The 15,229-nt window shown below is 36.2% G+C and overlaps 20 non-coding genes across 20 annotated transcripts; all 20 read right to left on the bottom strand.

The window, feature by feature from the left end:
- Positions 1-649: 649 nt before the first annotated feature.
- Positions 650-722, bottom strand: TRNAK-UUU (transfer RNA lysine (anticodon UUU)). Its single transcript has one exon. It is a non-coding gene; the product is annotated as a tRNA-Lys (tRNA).
- Positions 723-1,181: 459 nt separating this feature from the next.
- TRNAR-UCU (transfer RNA arginine (anticodon UCU)) lies at positions 1,182-1,272 on the bottom strand. The gene is given in 2 exon segments: positions 1,182-1,217; positions 1,236-1,272. It is a non-coding gene; the product is annotated as a tRNA-Arg (tRNA).
- Positions 1,273-1,613: 341 nt separating this feature from the next.
- On the bottom strand, positions 1,614-1,686 carry TRNAK-UUU (transfer RNA lysine (anticodon UUU)). The gene has a single exon. It is a non-coding gene; the product is annotated as a tRNA-Lys (tRNA).
- An 864-nt stretch (positions 1,687-2,550) lies between these two features.
- On the bottom strand, positions 2,551-2,623 carry TRNAK-UUU (transfer RNA lysine (anticodon UUU)). Its single transcript has one exon. It is a non-coding gene; the product is annotated as a tRNA-Lys (tRNA).
- Positions 2,624-3,082: 459 nt separating this feature from the next.
- TRNAR-UCU (transfer RNA arginine (anticodon UCU)) lies at positions 3,083-3,173 on the bottom strand. Its single transcript is given in 2 exon segments — positions 3,083-3,118; positions 3,137-3,173. It is a non-coding gene; the product is annotated as a tRNA-Arg (tRNA).
- Positions 3,174-3,514: 341 nt separating this feature from the next.
- On the bottom strand, positions 3,515-3,587 carry TRNAK-UUU (transfer RNA lysine (anticodon UUU)). Its single transcript has one exon. It is a non-coding gene; the product is annotated as a tRNA-Lys (tRNA).
- An 864-nt stretch (positions 3,588-4,451) lies between these two features.
- On the bottom strand, positions 4,452-4,524 carry TRNAK-UUU (transfer RNA lysine (anticodon UUU)). The gene has a single exon. It is a non-coding gene; the product is annotated as a tRNA-Lys (tRNA).
- Positions 4,525-4,983: 459 nt separating this feature from the next.
- On the bottom strand, positions 4,984-5,074 carry TRNAR-UCU (transfer RNA arginine (anticodon UCU)). The gene is given in 2 exon segments: positions 4,984-5,019; positions 5,038-5,074. It is a non-coding gene; the product is annotated as a tRNA-Arg (tRNA).
- An 873-nt stretch (positions 5,075-5,947) lies between these two features.
- On the bottom strand, positions 5,948-6,038 carry TRNAR-UCU (transfer RNA arginine (anticodon UCU)). The gene is given in 2 exon segments: positions 5,948-5,983; positions 6,002-6,038. It is a non-coding gene; the product is annotated as a tRNA-Arg (tRNA).
- A 1,278-nt stretch (positions 6,039-7,316) lies between these two features.
- TRNAK-UUU (transfer RNA lysine (anticodon UUU)) lies at positions 7,317-7,389 on the bottom strand. Its single transcript has one exon. It is a non-coding gene; the product is annotated as a tRNA-Lys (tRNA).
- A 459-nt stretch (positions 7,390-7,848) lies between these two features.
- Positions 7,849-7,939, bottom strand: TRNAR-UCU (transfer RNA arginine (anticodon UCU)). The gene is given in 2 exon segments: positions 7,849-7,884; positions 7,903-7,939. It is a non-coding gene; the product is annotated as a tRNA-Arg (tRNA).
- A 341-nt stretch (positions 7,940-8,280) lies between these two features.
- Positions 8,281-8,353, bottom strand: TRNAK-UUU (transfer RNA lysine (anticodon UUU)). Its single transcript has one exon. It is a non-coding gene; the product is annotated as a tRNA-Lys (tRNA).
- Positions 8,354-9,217: 864 nt separating this feature from the next.
- TRNAK-UUU (transfer RNA lysine (anticodon UUU)) lies at positions 9,218-9,290 on the bottom strand. The gene has a single exon. It is a non-coding gene; the product is annotated as a tRNA-Lys (tRNA).
- Positions 9,291-9,749: 459 nt separating this feature from the next.
- Positions 9,750-9,840, bottom strand: TRNAR-UCU (transfer RNA arginine (anticodon UCU)). Its single transcript is given in 2 exon segments — positions 9,750-9,785; positions 9,804-9,840. It is a non-coding gene; the product is annotated as a tRNA-Arg (tRNA).
- Positions 9,841-10,713: 873 nt separating this feature from the next.
- Positions 10,714-10,804, bottom strand: TRNAR-UCU (transfer RNA arginine (anticodon UCU)). Its single transcript is given in 2 exon segments — positions 10,714-10,749; positions 10,768-10,804. It is a non-coding gene; the product is annotated as a tRNA-Arg (tRNA).
- A 341-nt stretch (positions 10,805-11,145) lies between these two features.
- TRNAK-UUU (transfer RNA lysine (anticodon UUU)) lies at positions 11,146-11,218 on the bottom strand. The gene has a single exon. It is a non-coding gene; the product is annotated as a tRNA-Lys (tRNA).
- A 1,396-nt stretch (positions 11,219-12,614) lies between these two features.
- On the bottom strand, positions 12,615-12,705 carry TRNAR-UCU (transfer RNA arginine (anticodon UCU)). The gene is given in 2 exon segments: positions 12,615-12,650; positions 12,669-12,705. It is a non-coding gene; the product is annotated as a tRNA-Arg (tRNA).
- Positions 12,706-13,046: 341 nt separating this feature from the next.
- TRNAK-UUU (transfer RNA lysine (anticodon UUU)) lies at positions 13,047-13,119 on the bottom strand. Its single transcript has one exon. It is a non-coding gene; the product is annotated as a tRNA-Lys (tRNA).
- An 864-nt stretch (positions 13,120-13,983) lies between these two features.
- On the bottom strand, positions 13,984-14,056 carry TRNAK-UUU (transfer RNA lysine (anticodon UUU)). The gene has a single exon. It is a non-coding gene; the product is annotated as a tRNA-Lys (tRNA).
- A 459-nt stretch (positions 14,057-14,515) lies between these two features.
- Positions 14,516-14,606, bottom strand: TRNAR-UCU (transfer RNA arginine (anticodon UCU)). The gene is given in 2 exon segments: positions 14,516-14,551; positions 14,570-14,606. It is a non-coding gene; the product is annotated as a tRNA-Arg (tRNA).
- Between the last annotated feature and the right edge of the window lie 623 nt (positions 14,607-15,229).

Here is a 15,229-nt window from a genome sequence, read left to right as displayed (position 1 = left end):
TCTCTAAATTGACATTGTGAAATTAGTAAAAGGCCAAATACTATTACTAGGTACTAAATTACATGTCCAGCAGTATAACTGGAAATTTACTCTTGGGCATAGATTATGCAACATTTTCAAAGCAAACAGTGTCTGTTTAAATAGACTTTCTTTCACTGCCGTTTTGGTAAATGTCTCTGGTTATGCAGAAGCAGGCATTGTTTGTTACTGTTTCAATTAGTTATAAGATAAAGGAGGGATAAAACTGACCCAGCTAGTATTCCAACCCAAAGACTTTGAATGCTTTCTCTACATTCGCCTAGAACCCCAAGCCGCTATCCATTGCACCAGAGATCCAACCTGATTCAACAAGGTGAACAGAAATTCTCAAATAAAAAGATGAGCTATCAGCGGTTGACCAACTTTATAAAGTGATTTGGAAACTATAAGCAGGGTTCCATTTTGAACATTGAATTGGGGAAAAGATAATCAACATCTCAAACGACATGATACCGTTGCGGTAAGTCTTCTTAACTCTTGTCAAATGGTACACGACCGATGGGTATTTAATGGCTCCATTAAGAGTAACTTGCAATTACTCTAATGGGACTACTCGTTCATTGGATCCTGAAGAGAGCATGTCATTAGAGTACATTTTCTTTAAACAAACCGCCTGAACAGGGACTTGAACCCTGGACCCTCAGATTAAAAGTCTGATGCTCTACCGACTGAGCTATCCAGGCTCTGATACAACAAACCTCAAAATCACCTAATCAAAATTTGGCAGTGTCCCAACTAACGCTATGTTTCTTAAGATGGTTACCTGAAGAAGGTACCAAATACACTAGAATATAATAATGAATTGATATTTCAAGCATTTGAAATTTCTTCAGTAAATGTAACCTTATTTTTAGTCCTGAAGTTGCTACTATCTCATTTTTTTGCTGACGTCAAATTCATATGTGTTTATTGACATGGTAAAATTAAGGAAGGGCCCAAAATCTTACTTCCGAGTAAATTATATTTTCATCAGTACAGCTGACAATTTCCTCTTCTGCATAGATTACCCAAATTGAACGGTGTCTCTTTAAAATAGACTTCCTTTTACTGACCTTTTTTAGCAAATGATTTTGGTGAAGCAGAAGCATGCATGCATCGCTTATAACTTCTTTAAATAGTTATGAAATAAACAGGGATAAAACTGACTCTGGTGGGATTCGAACCCACAGCCTTTGAATACCTTCTTGACATTCACCTAGAAGTCCAATGCGCTATCCATTGCGCCACAGAGCCAATCTGCTTGAATGAGGTGCACAGATATTCAGAAATGAAATAATGAGCTTTGAGCTGTTGATCAACTTTATAAAGTTCATTGGATACTATAACCATGGCTATATCTTGAATATTGAATTGGGTAAAAGTTATTCACCGTGTCAAACTACATGATACAGTTGGTAAGTCTGCATACAACTTAAGTTTAGTGTATCGTCATCTGATATATGAGACAGATGGGTTTTTCACTTCTCCATGAAAGACGTTTTTTTTTAATTTTGGTAATGGAATATCTTATTCATCATGCAGTGGAACACAAAAAGAATGTACAATCAGAATACTTTTTCTTTAAAGTAGCCGACCGCCTGAACAGGGACTTGAACCCTGGACCCTCAGATTAAAAGTCTGATGCTCTACCGACTGAGCTATCCAGGCTCTGCAACACTGCAACTAAAAATCAGCTAAAAATGATGTGGACGCACACCAACCTACACTTTAATTCTTAATATGGTTACATATATTAGCAATCAAATATGTAGAGTTTAATAATTAATTGATATTTCAAGCATTTGAAATTTCAGCAGCACACGTAATCTATTTTAAATCCTGAAATTCGTTCTATCTCATTTTCGGCTGACTTAGAAATCATGTCTCTAAATTGACATTGTGAAATTAGTAAAAGGCCAAATACTATTACTAGGTACTAAATTACATGTCCAGCAGTATAACTGGAAATTTACTCTTGGGCATAGATTATGCAACATTTTCAAAGCAAACAGTGTCTGTTTAAATAGACTTTCTTTCACTGCCGTTTTGGTAAATGTCTCTGGTTATGCAGAAGCAGGCATTGTTTGTTACTGTTTCAATTAGTTATAAGATAAAGGAGGGATAAAACTGACCCAGCTAGTATTCCAACCCAAAGACTTTGAATGCTTTCTCTACATTCGCCTAGAACCCCAAGCCGCTATCCATTGCACCAGAGATCCAACCTGATTCAACAAGGTGAACAGAAATTCTCAAATAAAAAGATGAGCTATCAGCGGTTGACCAACTTTATAAAGTGATTTGGAAACTATAAGCAGGGTTCCATTTTGAACATTGAATTGGGGAAAAGATAATCAACATCTCAAACGACATGATACCGTTGCGGTAAGTCTTCTTAACTCTTGTCAAATGGTACACGACCGATGGGTATTTAATGGCTCCATTAAGAGTAACTTGCAATTACTCTAATGGGACTACTCGTTCATTGGATCCTGAAAAGAGCATGTCATTAGAGTACATTTTCTTTAAACAAACCGCCTGAACAGGGACTTGAACCCTGGACCCTCAGATTAAAAGTCTGATGCTCTACCGACTGAGCTATCCAGGCTCTGATACAGCAAACCTCAAAATCACCTAATCAAAATTTGGCAGTGTCCCAACTAACGCTATGTTTCTTAAGATGGTTACCTGAAGAAGGTACCAAATACACTAGAATATAATAATGAATTGATATTTCAAGCATTTGAAATTTCTTCAGTAAATGTAACCTTATTTTTAGTCCTGAAGTTGCTACTATCTCATTTTTTTGCTGACGTCAAATTCATATGTGTTTATTGACATGGTAAAATTAAGGAAGGGCCCAAAATCTTACTTCCGAGTAAATTATATTTTCATCAGTACAGCTGACAATTTCCTCTTCTGCATAGATTACCCAAATTGAACGGTGTCTCTTTAAAATAGACTTCCTTTTACTGACCTTTTTTAGCAAATGATTTTGGTGAAGCAGAAGCATGCATGCATCGCTTATAACTTCTTTAAATAGTTATGAAATAAACAGGGATAAAACTGACTCTGGTGGGATTCGAACCCACAGCCTTTGAATACCTTCTTGACATTCACCTAGAAGTCCAATGCGCTATCCATTGCGCCACAGAGCCAATCTGCTTGAATGAGGTGCACAGATATTCAGAAATGAAATAATGAGCTTTGAGCTGTTGATCAACTTTATAAAGTTCATTGGATACTATAACCATGGCTATATCTTGAATATTGAATTGGGTAAAAGTTATTCACCGTGTCAAACTACATGATACAGTTGGTAAGTCTGCATACAACTTAAGTTTAGTGTATCGTCATCTGATATATGAGACAGATGGGTTTTTCACTTCTCCATGAAAGACGTTTTTTTTTAATTTTGGTAATGGAATATCTTATTCATCATGCAGTGGAACACAAAAAGAATGTACAATCAGAATACTTTTTCTTTAAAGTAGCCGACCGCCTGAACAGGGACTTGAACCCTGGACCCTCAGATTAAAAGTCTGATGCTCTACCGACTGAGCTATCCAGGCTCTGCAACACTGCAACTAAAAATCAGCTAAAAATGATGTGGACGCACACCAACCTACACTTTAATTCTTAATATGGTTACATATATTAGCAATCAAATATGTAGAGTTTAATAATTATTTGATATTTCAAGCATTTGAAATTTCAGCAGCACACGTAATCTATTTTAAATCCTGAAATTCGTTCTATCTCATTTTCGGCTGACTTAGAAATCATGTCTCTAAATTGACATTGTGAAATTAGTAAAAGGCCAAATACTATTACTAGGTACTAAATTACATGTCCAGCAGTATAACTGGAAATTTACTCTTGGGCATAGATTATGCAACATTTTCAAAGCAAACAGTGTCTGTTTAAATAGACTTTCTTTCACTGCCGTTTTGGTAAATGTCTCTGGTTATGCAGAAGCAGGCATTGTTTGTTACTGTTTCAATTAGTTATAAGATAAAGGAGGGATAAAACTGACCCAGCTAGTATTCCAACCCAAAGACTTTGAATGCTTTCTCTACATTCGCCTAGAACCCCAAGCCGCTATCCATTGCACCAGAGATCCAACCTGATTCAACAAGGTGAACAGAAATTCTCAAATAAAAAGATGAGCTATCAGCGGTTGACCAACTTTATAAAGTGATTTGGAAACTATAAGCAGGGTTCCATTTTGAACATTGAATTGGGGAAAAGATAATCAACATCTCAAACGACATGATACCGTTGCGGTAAGTCTTCTTAACTCTTGTCAAATGGTACACGACCGATGGGTATTTAATGGCTCCATTAAGAGTAACTTGCAATTACTCTAATGGGACTACTCGTTCATTGGATCCTGAAAAGAGCATGTCATTAGAGTACATTTTCTTTAAACAAACCGCCTGAACAGGGACTTGAACCCTGGACCCTCAGATTAAAAGTCTGATGCTCTACCGACTGAGCTATCCAGGCTCTGATACAGCAAACCTCAAAATCACCTAATCAAAATTTGGCAGTGTCCCAACTAACGCTATGTTTCTTAAGATGGTTACCTGAAGAAGGTACCAAATACACTAGAATATAATAATGAATTGATATTTCAAGCATTTGAAATTTCTTCAGTAAATGTAACCTTATTTTTAGTCCTGAAGTTGCTACTATCTCATTTTTTTGCTGACGTCAAATTCATATGTGTTTATTGACATGGTAAAATTAAGGAAGGGCCCAAAATCTTACTTCCGAGTAAATTATATTTTCATCAGTACAGCTGACAATTTCCTCTTCTGCATAGATTACCCAAATTGAACGGTGTCTCTTTAAAATAGACTTCCTTTTACTGACCTTTTTTAGCAAATGATTTTGGTGAAGCAGAAGCATGCATGCATCGCTTATAACTTCTTTAAATAGTTATGAAATACACAGGGATAAAACTGACTCTGGTGGGATTCGAACCCACAGCCTTTGAATACCTTCTTGACATTCACCTAGAAGTCCAATGCGCTATCCATTGCGCCACAGAGCCAATCTGCTTGAGTGAGGTGCACAGATATTCAGAAATGAAATAATGAGCTTTGAGCTGTTGATCAACTTTATAAAGTTCATTGGATACTATAACCATGGCTATATTTTGAATATTGAATTGGGTAAAAGTTATTCACCGTGTCAAACTACATGATACAGTTGGTAAGTCTGCATACAACTTAAGTTTAGTGTATCATCATCTGATATATGAGACAGATGGGTTTTTCACTTCTCCATGAAAGACATTTTTTTTTAATTTTGGTAATGGAATATCTTATTCATCATGCAGTGGAACACAAAAAGAATGTACAATCAGAATACTTTTTCTTTAAAGTAGCCTACCGCCTGAACGGGGACTTGAACCCTGGACCCTCAGATTAAAAGTCTGATGCTCTACCGACTGAGCTATCCAGGCTCTGATACAGCAAACCTCAAAATCACCTAATCAAAATTTGGCAGCGTCCCAACTAACGCTATGTTTCTTAAGATGGTTACCTGAAGAAGGTACCAAATACACTAGAATATAATAATGAATTGATATTTCAAGCATTTGAAATTTCTTCAGTAAATGTAACCTTATTTTTAGTCCTGAAGTTGCTACTATCTCATTTTTTTGCTGACGTCAAATTCATATGTGTTTATTGACATGGTAAAATTAAGGAAGGGCCCAAAATCTTACTTCCGAGTAAATTATATTTTCATCAGTACAGCTGACAATTTCCTCTTCTGCATAGATTACCCAAATTGAACGGTGTCTCTTTAAAATAGACTTCCTTTTACTGACCTTTTTTAGCAAATGATTTTGGTGAAGCAGAAGCATGCATGCATCGCTTATAACTTCTTTAAATAGTTATGAAATAAACAGGGATAAAACTGACTCTGGTGGGATTCGAACCCACAGCCTTTGAATACCTTCTTGACATTCACCTAGAAGTCCAATGCGCTATCCATTGCGCCACAGAGCCAATCTGCTTGAATGAGGTGCACAGATATTCAGAAATGAAATAATGAGCTTTGAGCTGTTGATCAACTTTATAAAGTTCATTGGATACTATAACCATGGCTATATCTTGAATATTGAATTGGGTAAAAGTTATTCACCGTGTCAAACTACATGATACAGTTGGTAAGTCTGCATACAACTTAAGTTTAGTGTATCGTCATCTGATATATGAGACAGATGGGTTTTTCACTTCTCCATGAAAGACGTTTTTTTTTAATTTTGGTAATGGAATATCTTATTCATCATGCAGTGGAACACAAAAAGAATGTACAATCAGAATACTTTTTCTTTAAAGTAGCCGACCGCCTGAACAAGGACTTGAACCCTGGACCCTCAGATTAAAAGTCTGATGCTCTACCGACTGAGCTATCCAGGCTCTGCAACACTGCAACTAAAAATCAGCTAAAAATGATGTGGACGCACACCAACCTACACTTTAATTCTTAATATGGTTACATATATTAGCAATCAAATATGTAGAGTTTAATAATTAATTGATATTTCAAGCATTTGAAATTTCAGCAGCACACGTAATCTATTTTAAATCCTGAAATTCGTTCTATCTCATTTTCGGCTGACTTAGAAATCATGTCTCTAAATTGACATTGTGAAATTAGTAAAAGGCCAAATACTATTACTAGGTACTAAATTACATGTCCAGCAGTATAACTGGAAATTTACTCTTGGGCATAGATTATGCAACATTTTCAAAGCAAACAGTGTCTGTTTAAATAGACTTTCTTTCACTGCCGTTTTGGTAAATGTCTCTGGTTATGCAGAAGCAGGCATTGTTTGTTACTGTTTCAATTAGTTATAAAATAAAGGAGGGATAAAACTGACCCAGCTAGTATTCCAACCCAAAGACTTTGAATGCTTTCTCTACATTCGCCTAGAACCCCAAGCCGCTATCCATTGCACCAGAGATCCAACCTGATTCAACAAGGTGAACAGAAATTCTCAAATAAAAAGATGAGCTATCAGCGGTTGACCAACTTTATAAAGTGATTTGGAAACTATAAGCAGGGTTCCATTTTGAACATTGAATTGGGGAAAAGATAATCAACATCTCAAACGACATGATACCGTTGCGGTAAGTCTTCTTAACTCTTGTCAAATGGTACACGACCGATGGGTATTTAATGGCTCCATTAAGAGTAACTTGCAATTACTCTAATGGGACTACTCGTTCATTGGATCCTGAAAAGAGCATGTCATTAGAGTACATTTTCTTTAAACAAACCGCCTGAACAGGGACTTGAACCCTGGACCCTCAGATTAAAAGTCTGATGCTCTACCGACTGAGCTATCCAGGCTCTGATACAGCAAACCTCAAAATCACCTAATCAAAATTTGGCAGCGTCCCAACTAACGCTATGTTTCTTAAGATGGTTACCTGAAGAAGGTACCAAATACACTAGAATATAATAATGAATTGATATTTCAAGCATTTGAAATTTCTTCAGTAAATGTAACCTTATTTTTAGTCCTGAAGTTGCTACTATCTCATTTTTTTGCTGACGTCAAATTCATATGTGTTTATTGACATGGTAAAATTAAGGAAGGGCCCAAAATCTTACTTCCGAGTAAATTATATTTTCATCAGTACAGCTGACAATTTCCTCTTCTGCATAGATTACCCAAATTGAACGGTGTCTCTTTAAAATAGACTTCCTTTTACTGACCTTTTTTAGCAAATGATTTTGGTGAAGCAGAAGCATGCATGCATCGCTTATAACTTCTTTAAATAGTTATGAAATAAACAGGGATAAAACTGACTCTGGTGGGATTCGAACCCACAGCCTTTGAATACCTTCTTGACATTCACCTAGAAGTCCAATGCGCTATCCATTGCGCCACAGAGCCAATCTGCTTGAATGAGGTGCACAGATATTCAGAAATGAAATAATGAGCTTTGAGCTGTTGATCAACTTTATAAAGTTCATTGGATACTATAACCATGGCTATATCTTGAATATTGAATTGGGTAAAAGTTATTCACCGTGTCAAACTACATGATACAGTTGGTAAGTCTGCATACAACTTAAGTTTAGTGTATCGTCATCTGATATATGAGACAGATGGGTTTTTCACTTCTCCATGAAAGACGTTTTTTTTTAATTTTGGTAATGGAATATCTTATTCATCATGCAGTGGAACACAAAAAGAATGTACAATCAGAATACTTTTTCTTTAAAGTAGCCGACCGCCTGAACAGGGACTTGAACCCTGGACCCTCAGATTAAAAGTCTGATGCTCTACCGACTGAGCTATCCAGGCTCTGCAACACTGCAACTAAAAATCAGCTAAAAATGATGTGGACGCACACCAACCTACACTTTAATTCTTAATATGGTTACATATATTAGCAATCAAATATGTAGAGTTTAATAATTAATTGATATTTCAAGCATTTGAAATTTCAGCAGCACACGTAATCTATTTTAAATCCTGAAATTCGTTCTATCTCATTTTCGGCTGACTTAGAAATCATGTCTCTAAATTGACATTGTGAAATTAGTAAAAGGCCAAATACTATTACTAGGTACTAAATTACATGTCCAGCAGTATAACTGGAAATTTACTCTTGGGCATAGATTATGCAACATTTTCAAAGCAAACAGTGTCTGTTTAAATAGACTTTCTTTCACTGCCGTTTTGGTAAATGTCTCTGGTTATGCAGAAGCAGGCATTGTTTGTTACTGTTTCAATTAGTTATAAGATAAAGGAGGGATAAAACTGACCCAGCTAGTATTCCAACCCAAAGACTTTGAATGCTTTCTCTACATTCGCCTAGAACCCCAAGCCGCTATCCATTGCACCAGAGATCCAACCTGATTCAACAAGGTGAACAGAAATTCTCAAATAAAAAGATGAGCTATCAGCGGTTGACCAACTTTATAAAGTGATTTGGAAACTATAAGCAGGGTTCCATTTTGAACATTGAATTGGGGAAAAGATAATCAACATCTCAAACGACATGATACCGTTGCGGTAAGTCTTCTTAACTCTTGTCAAATGGTACACGACCGATGGGTATTTAATGGCTCCATTAAGAGTAACTTGCAATTACTCTAATGGGACTACTCGTTCATTGGATCCTGAAAAGAGCATGTCATTAGAGTACATTTTCTTTAAACAAACCGCCTGAACAGGGACTTGAACCCTGGACCCTCAGATTAAAAGTCTGATGCTCTACCGACTGAGCTATCCAGGCTCTGATACAGCAAACCTCAAAATCACCTAATCAAAATTTGGCAGTGTCCCAACTAACGCTATGTTTCTTAAGATGGTTACCTGAAGAAGGTACCAAATACACTAGAATATAATAATGAATTGATATTTCAAGCATTTGAAATTTCTTCAGTAAATGTAACCTTATTTTTAGTCCTGAAGTTGCTACTATCTCATTTTTTTGCTGACGTCAAATTCATATGTGTTTATTGACATGGTAAAATTAAGGAAGGGCCCAAAATCTTACTTCCGAGTAAATTATATTTTCATCAGTACAGCTGACAATTTCCTCTTCTGCATAGATTACCCAAATTGAACGGTGTCTCTTTAAAATAGACTTCCTTTTACTGACCTTTTTTAGCAAATGATTTTGGTGAAGCAGAAGCATGCATGCATCGCTTATAACTTCTTTAAATAGTTATGAAATACACAGGGATAAAACTGACTCTGGTGGGATTCGAACCCACAGCCTTTGAATACCTTCTTGACATTCACCTAGAAGTCCAATGCGCTATCCATTGCGCCACAGAGCCAATCTGCTTGAGTGAGGTGCACAGATATTCAGAAATGAAATAATGAGCTTTGAGCTGTTGATCAACTTTATAAAGTTCATTGGATACTATAACCATGGCTATATTTTGAATATTGAATTGGGTAAAAGTTATTCACCGTGTCAAACTACATGATACAGTTGGTAAGTCTGCATACAACTTAAGTTTAGTGTATCATCATCTGATATATGAGACAGATGGGTTTTTCACTTCTCCATGAAAGACATTTTTTTTTAATTTTGGTAATGGAATATCTTATTCATCATGCAGTGGAACACAAAAAGAATGTACAATCAGAATACTTTTTCTTTAAAGTAGCCTACCGCCTGAACGGGGACTTGAACCCTGGACCCTCAGATTAAAAGTCTGATGCTCTACCGACTGAGCTATCCAGGCTCTGATACAGCAAACCTCAAAATCACCTAATCAAAATTTGGCAGCGTCCCAACTAACGCTATGTTTCTTAAGATGGTTACCTGAAGAAGGTACCAAATACACTAGAATATAATAATGAATTGATATTTCAAGCATTTGAAATTTCTTCAGTAAATGTAACCTTATTTTTAGTCCTGAAGTTGCTACTATCTCATTTTTTTGCTGACGTCAAATTCATATGTGTTTATTGACATGGTAAAATTAAGGAAGGGCCCAAAATCTTACTTCCGAGTAAATTATATTTTCATCAGTACAGCTGACAATTTCCTCTTCTGCATAGGTTACCCAAATTGAACGGTGTCTCTTTAAAATAGACTTCCTTTTACTGACCTTTTTTAGCAAATGATTTTGGTGAAGCAGAAGCATGCATGCATCGCTTATAACTTCTTTAAATAGTTATGAAATAAACAGGGATAAAACTGACTCTGGTGGGATTCGAACCCACAGCCTTTGAATACCTTCTTGACATTCACCTAGAAGTCCAATGCGCTATCCATTGCGCCACAGAGCCAATCTGCTTGAGTGAGGTGCACAGATATTCAGAAATGAAATAATGAGCTTTGAGCTGTTGATCAACTTTATAAAGTTCATTGGATACTATAACCATGGCTATATTTTGAATATTGAATTGGGTAAAAGTTATTCACCGTGTCAAACTACATGATACAGTTGGTAAGTCTGCATAAAACTTAAGTTTAGTGTATCGTCATCTGATATATGAGACAGATGGGTTTTTCACTTCTCCATGAAAGACGTTTTTTTTTAATTTTGGTAATGGAATATCTTATTCATCATGCAGTGGAACACAAAAAGAATGTACAATCAGAATACTTTTTCTTTAAAGTAGCCGACCGCCTGAACAGGGACTTGAACCCTGGACCCTCAGATTAAAAGTCTGATGCTCTACCGACTGAGCTATCCAGGCTCTGCAACACTGCAACTAAAAATCAGCTAAAAATGATGTGGACGCACACCAACCTACACTTTAATTCTTAATATGGTTACATATATTAGCAATCAAATATGTAGAGTTTAATAATTAATTGATATTTCAAGCATTTGAAATTTCAGCAGCACACGTAATCTATTTTAAATCCTGAAATTCGTTCTATCTCATTTTCGGCTGACTTAGAAATCATGTCTCTAAATTGACATTGTGAAATTAGTAAAAGGCCAAATACTATTACTAGGTACTAAATTACATGTCCAGCAGTATAACTGGAAATTTACTCTTGGGCATAGATTATGCAACATTTTCAAAGCAAACAGTGTCTGTTTAAATAGACTTTCTTTCACTGCCGTTTTGGTAAATGTCTCTGGTTATGCAGAAGCAGGCATTGTTTGTTACTGTTTCAATTAGTTATAAGATAAAGGAGGGATAAAACTGACCCAGCTAGTATTCCAACCCAAAGACTTTGAATGCTTTCTCTACATTCGCCTAGAACCCCAAGCCGCTATCCATTGCACCAGAGATCCAACCTGATTCAACAAGGTGAACAGAAATTCTCAAATAAAAAGATGAGCTATCAGCGGTTGACCAACTTTATAAAGTGATTTGGAAACTATAAGCAGGGTTCCATTTTGAACATTGAATTGGGGAAAAGATAATCAACATCTCAAACGACATGATACCGTTGCGGTAAGTCTTCTTAACTCTTGTCAAATGGTACACGACCGATGGGTATTTAATGGCTCCATTAAGAGTAACTTGCAATTACTCTAATGGGACTACTCGTTCATTGGATCCTGAAAAGAGCATGTCATTAGAGTACATTTTCTTTAAACAAACCGCCTGAACAGGGACTTGAACCCTGGACCCTCAGATTAAAAGTCTGATGCTCTACCGACTGAGCTATTCAGGCTCTGATACAGCAAACCTCAAAATCACCTAATCAAAATTTGGCAGCGTCCCAACTAACGCTATGTTTCTTAAGATGGTTACCTGAAGAAGGTACCAAATACACTAGAATATAATAATGAATTGATATTTCAAGCATTTGAAATTTCTTCAGTAAATGTAACCTTATTTTTAGTCCTGAAGTTGCTACTATCTCATTTTTTTGCTGACGTCAAATTCATATGTGTTTATTGACATGGTAAAATTAAGGAAGGGCCCAAAATCTTACTTCCGAGTAAATTATATTTTCATCAGTACAGCTGACAATTTCCTCTTCTGCATAGATTACCCAAATTGAACGGTGTCTCTTTAAAATAGACTTCCTTTTACTGACCTTTTTTAGCAAATGATTTTGGTGAAGCAGAAGCATGCATGCATCGCTTATAACTTCTTTAAATAGTTATGAAATAAACAGGGATAAAACTGACTCTGGTGGGATTCGAACCCACAGCCTTTGAATACCTTCTTGACATTCACCTAGAAGTCCAATGCGCTATCCATTGCGCCACAGAGCCAATCTGCTTGAATGAGGTGCACAGATATTCAGAAATGAAATAATGAGCTTTGAGCTGTTGATCAACTTTATAAAGTTCATTGGATACTATAACCATGGCTATATCTTGAATATTGAATTGGGTAAAAGTTATTCACCGTGTCAAACTACATGATACAGTTGGTAAGTCTGCATACAACTTAAGTTTAGTGTATCGTCATCTGATACATGAGACAGATGGGTTTTTCACTTCTCCATGAAAGACGTTTTTTTTTAATTTTGGTAATGGAATATCTTATTCATCATGCAGTGGAACACAAAAAGAATGTACAATCAGAATACTTTTTCTTTAAAGTAGCCGACCGCCTGAACAGGGACTTGAACCCTGGACCCTCAGATTAAAAGTCTGATGCTCTACCGACTGAGCTATCCAGGCTCTGCAACACTGCAACTAAAAATCAGCTAAAAATGATGTGGACGCACACCAACCTACACTTTAATTCTTAATATGGTTACATATATTAGCAATCAAATATGTAGAGTTTAATAATTATTTGATATTTCAAGCATTTGAAATTTCAGCAGCACACGTAATCTATTTTAAATCCTGAAATTCGTTCTATCTCATTTTCGGCTGACTTAGAAATCATGTCTCTAAATTGACATTGTGAAATTAGTAAAAGGCCAAATACTATTACTAGGTACTAAATTACATGTCCAGCAGTATAACTGGAAATTTACTCTTGGGCATAGATTATGCAACATTTTCAAAGCAAACAGTGTCTGTTTAAATAGACTTTCTTTCACTGCCGTTTTGGTAAATGTCTCTGGTTATGCAGAAGCAGGCATTGTTTGTTACTGTTTCAATTAGTTATAAGATAAAGGAGGGATAAAACTGACCCAGCTAGTATTCCAACCCAAAGACTTTGAATGCTTTCTCTACATTCGCCTAGAACCCCAAGCCGCTATCCATTGCACCAGAGATCCAACCTGATTCAACAAGGTGAACAGAAATTCTCAAATAAAAAGATGAGCTATCAGCGGTTGACCAACTTTATAAAGTGATTTGGAAACTATAAGCAGGGTTCCATTTTGAACATTGAATTGGGGAAAAGATAATCAACATCTCAAACGACATGATACCGTTGCGGTAAGTCTTCTTAACTCTTGTCAAATGGTACACGACCGATGGGTATTTAATGGCTCCATTAAGAGTAACTTGCAATTACTCTAATGGGACTACTCGTTCATTGGATCCTGAAAAGAGCATGTCATTAGAGTACATTTTCTTTAAACAAACCGCCTGAACAGGGACTTGAACCCTGGACCCTCAGATTAAAAGTCTGATGCTCTACCGACTGAGCTATCCAGGCTCTGATACAGCAAACCTCAAAATCACCTAATCAAAATTTGGCAGTGTCCCAACTAACGCTATGTTTCTTAAGATGGTTACCTGAAGAAGGTACCAAATACACTAGAATATAATAATGAATTGATATTTCAAGCATTTGAAATTTCTTCAGTAAATGTAACCTTATTTTTAGTCCTGAAGTTGCTACTATCTCATTTTTTTGCTGACGTCAAATTCATATGTGTTTATTGACATGGTAAAATTAAGGAAGGGCCCAAAATCTTACTTCCGAGTAAATTATATTTTCATCAGTACAGCTGACAATTTCCTCTTCTGCATAGATTACCCAAATTGAACGGTGTCTCTTTAAAATAGACTTCCTTTTACTGACCTTTTTTAGCAAATGATTTTGGTGAAGCAGAAGCATGCATGCATCGCTTATAACTTCTTTAAATAGTTATGAAATACACAGGGATAAAACTGACTCTGGTGGGATTCGAACCCACAGCCTTTGAATACCTTCTTGACATTCACCTAGAAGTCCAATGCGCTATCCATTGCGCCACAGAGCCAATCTGCTTGAGTGAGGTGCACAGATATTCAGAAATGAAATAATGAGCTTTGAGCTGTTGATCAACTTTATAAAGTTCATTGGATACTATAACCATGGCTATATTTTGAATATTGAATTGGGTAAAAGTTATTCACCGTGTCAAACTACATGATACAGTTGGTAAGTCTGCATAAAACTTAAGTTTAGTGTATCGTCATCTGATATATGAGACAGATGGGTTTTTCACTTCTCCATGAAAGACGTTTTTTTTTAATTTTGTTAATGGAATATCTTATTCATCATGCAGTGGAACACAAAAAGAATGTACAATCAGAATACTTTTTCTTTAAAGTAGCCTACCGCCTGAACGGGGACTTGAACCCTGGACCCTCAGATTAAAAGTCTGATGCTCTACCGACTGAGCTATCCAGGCTCTGATACAGCAAACCTCAAAATCACCTAATCAAAATTTGGCAGCGTCTCAACTAACGCTATGTTTCTTAATATGGTTACCTGAAGAAGGTACCAAATACACTAGAATATAATAATGAATTGATATTTCAAGCATTTGAAATTTCTTCAGTAAATGTAACCTTATTTTTAGTCCTGAAGTTGCTACTATCTCATTTTTTTGCTGACGTC

The sequence above is a fragment of the Triturus cristatus genome, chromosome 4_1 (assembly GCF_964204655.1).
Source record: "Triturus cristatus chromosome 4_1, aTriCri1.1, whole genome shotgun sequence".
Lineage (NCBI taxonomy): Eukaryota > Metazoa > Chordata > Amphibia > Caudata > Salamandridae > Triturus > Triturus cristatus.
This window is presented reverse-complemented; position numbering and strand designations above follow the sequence as displayed.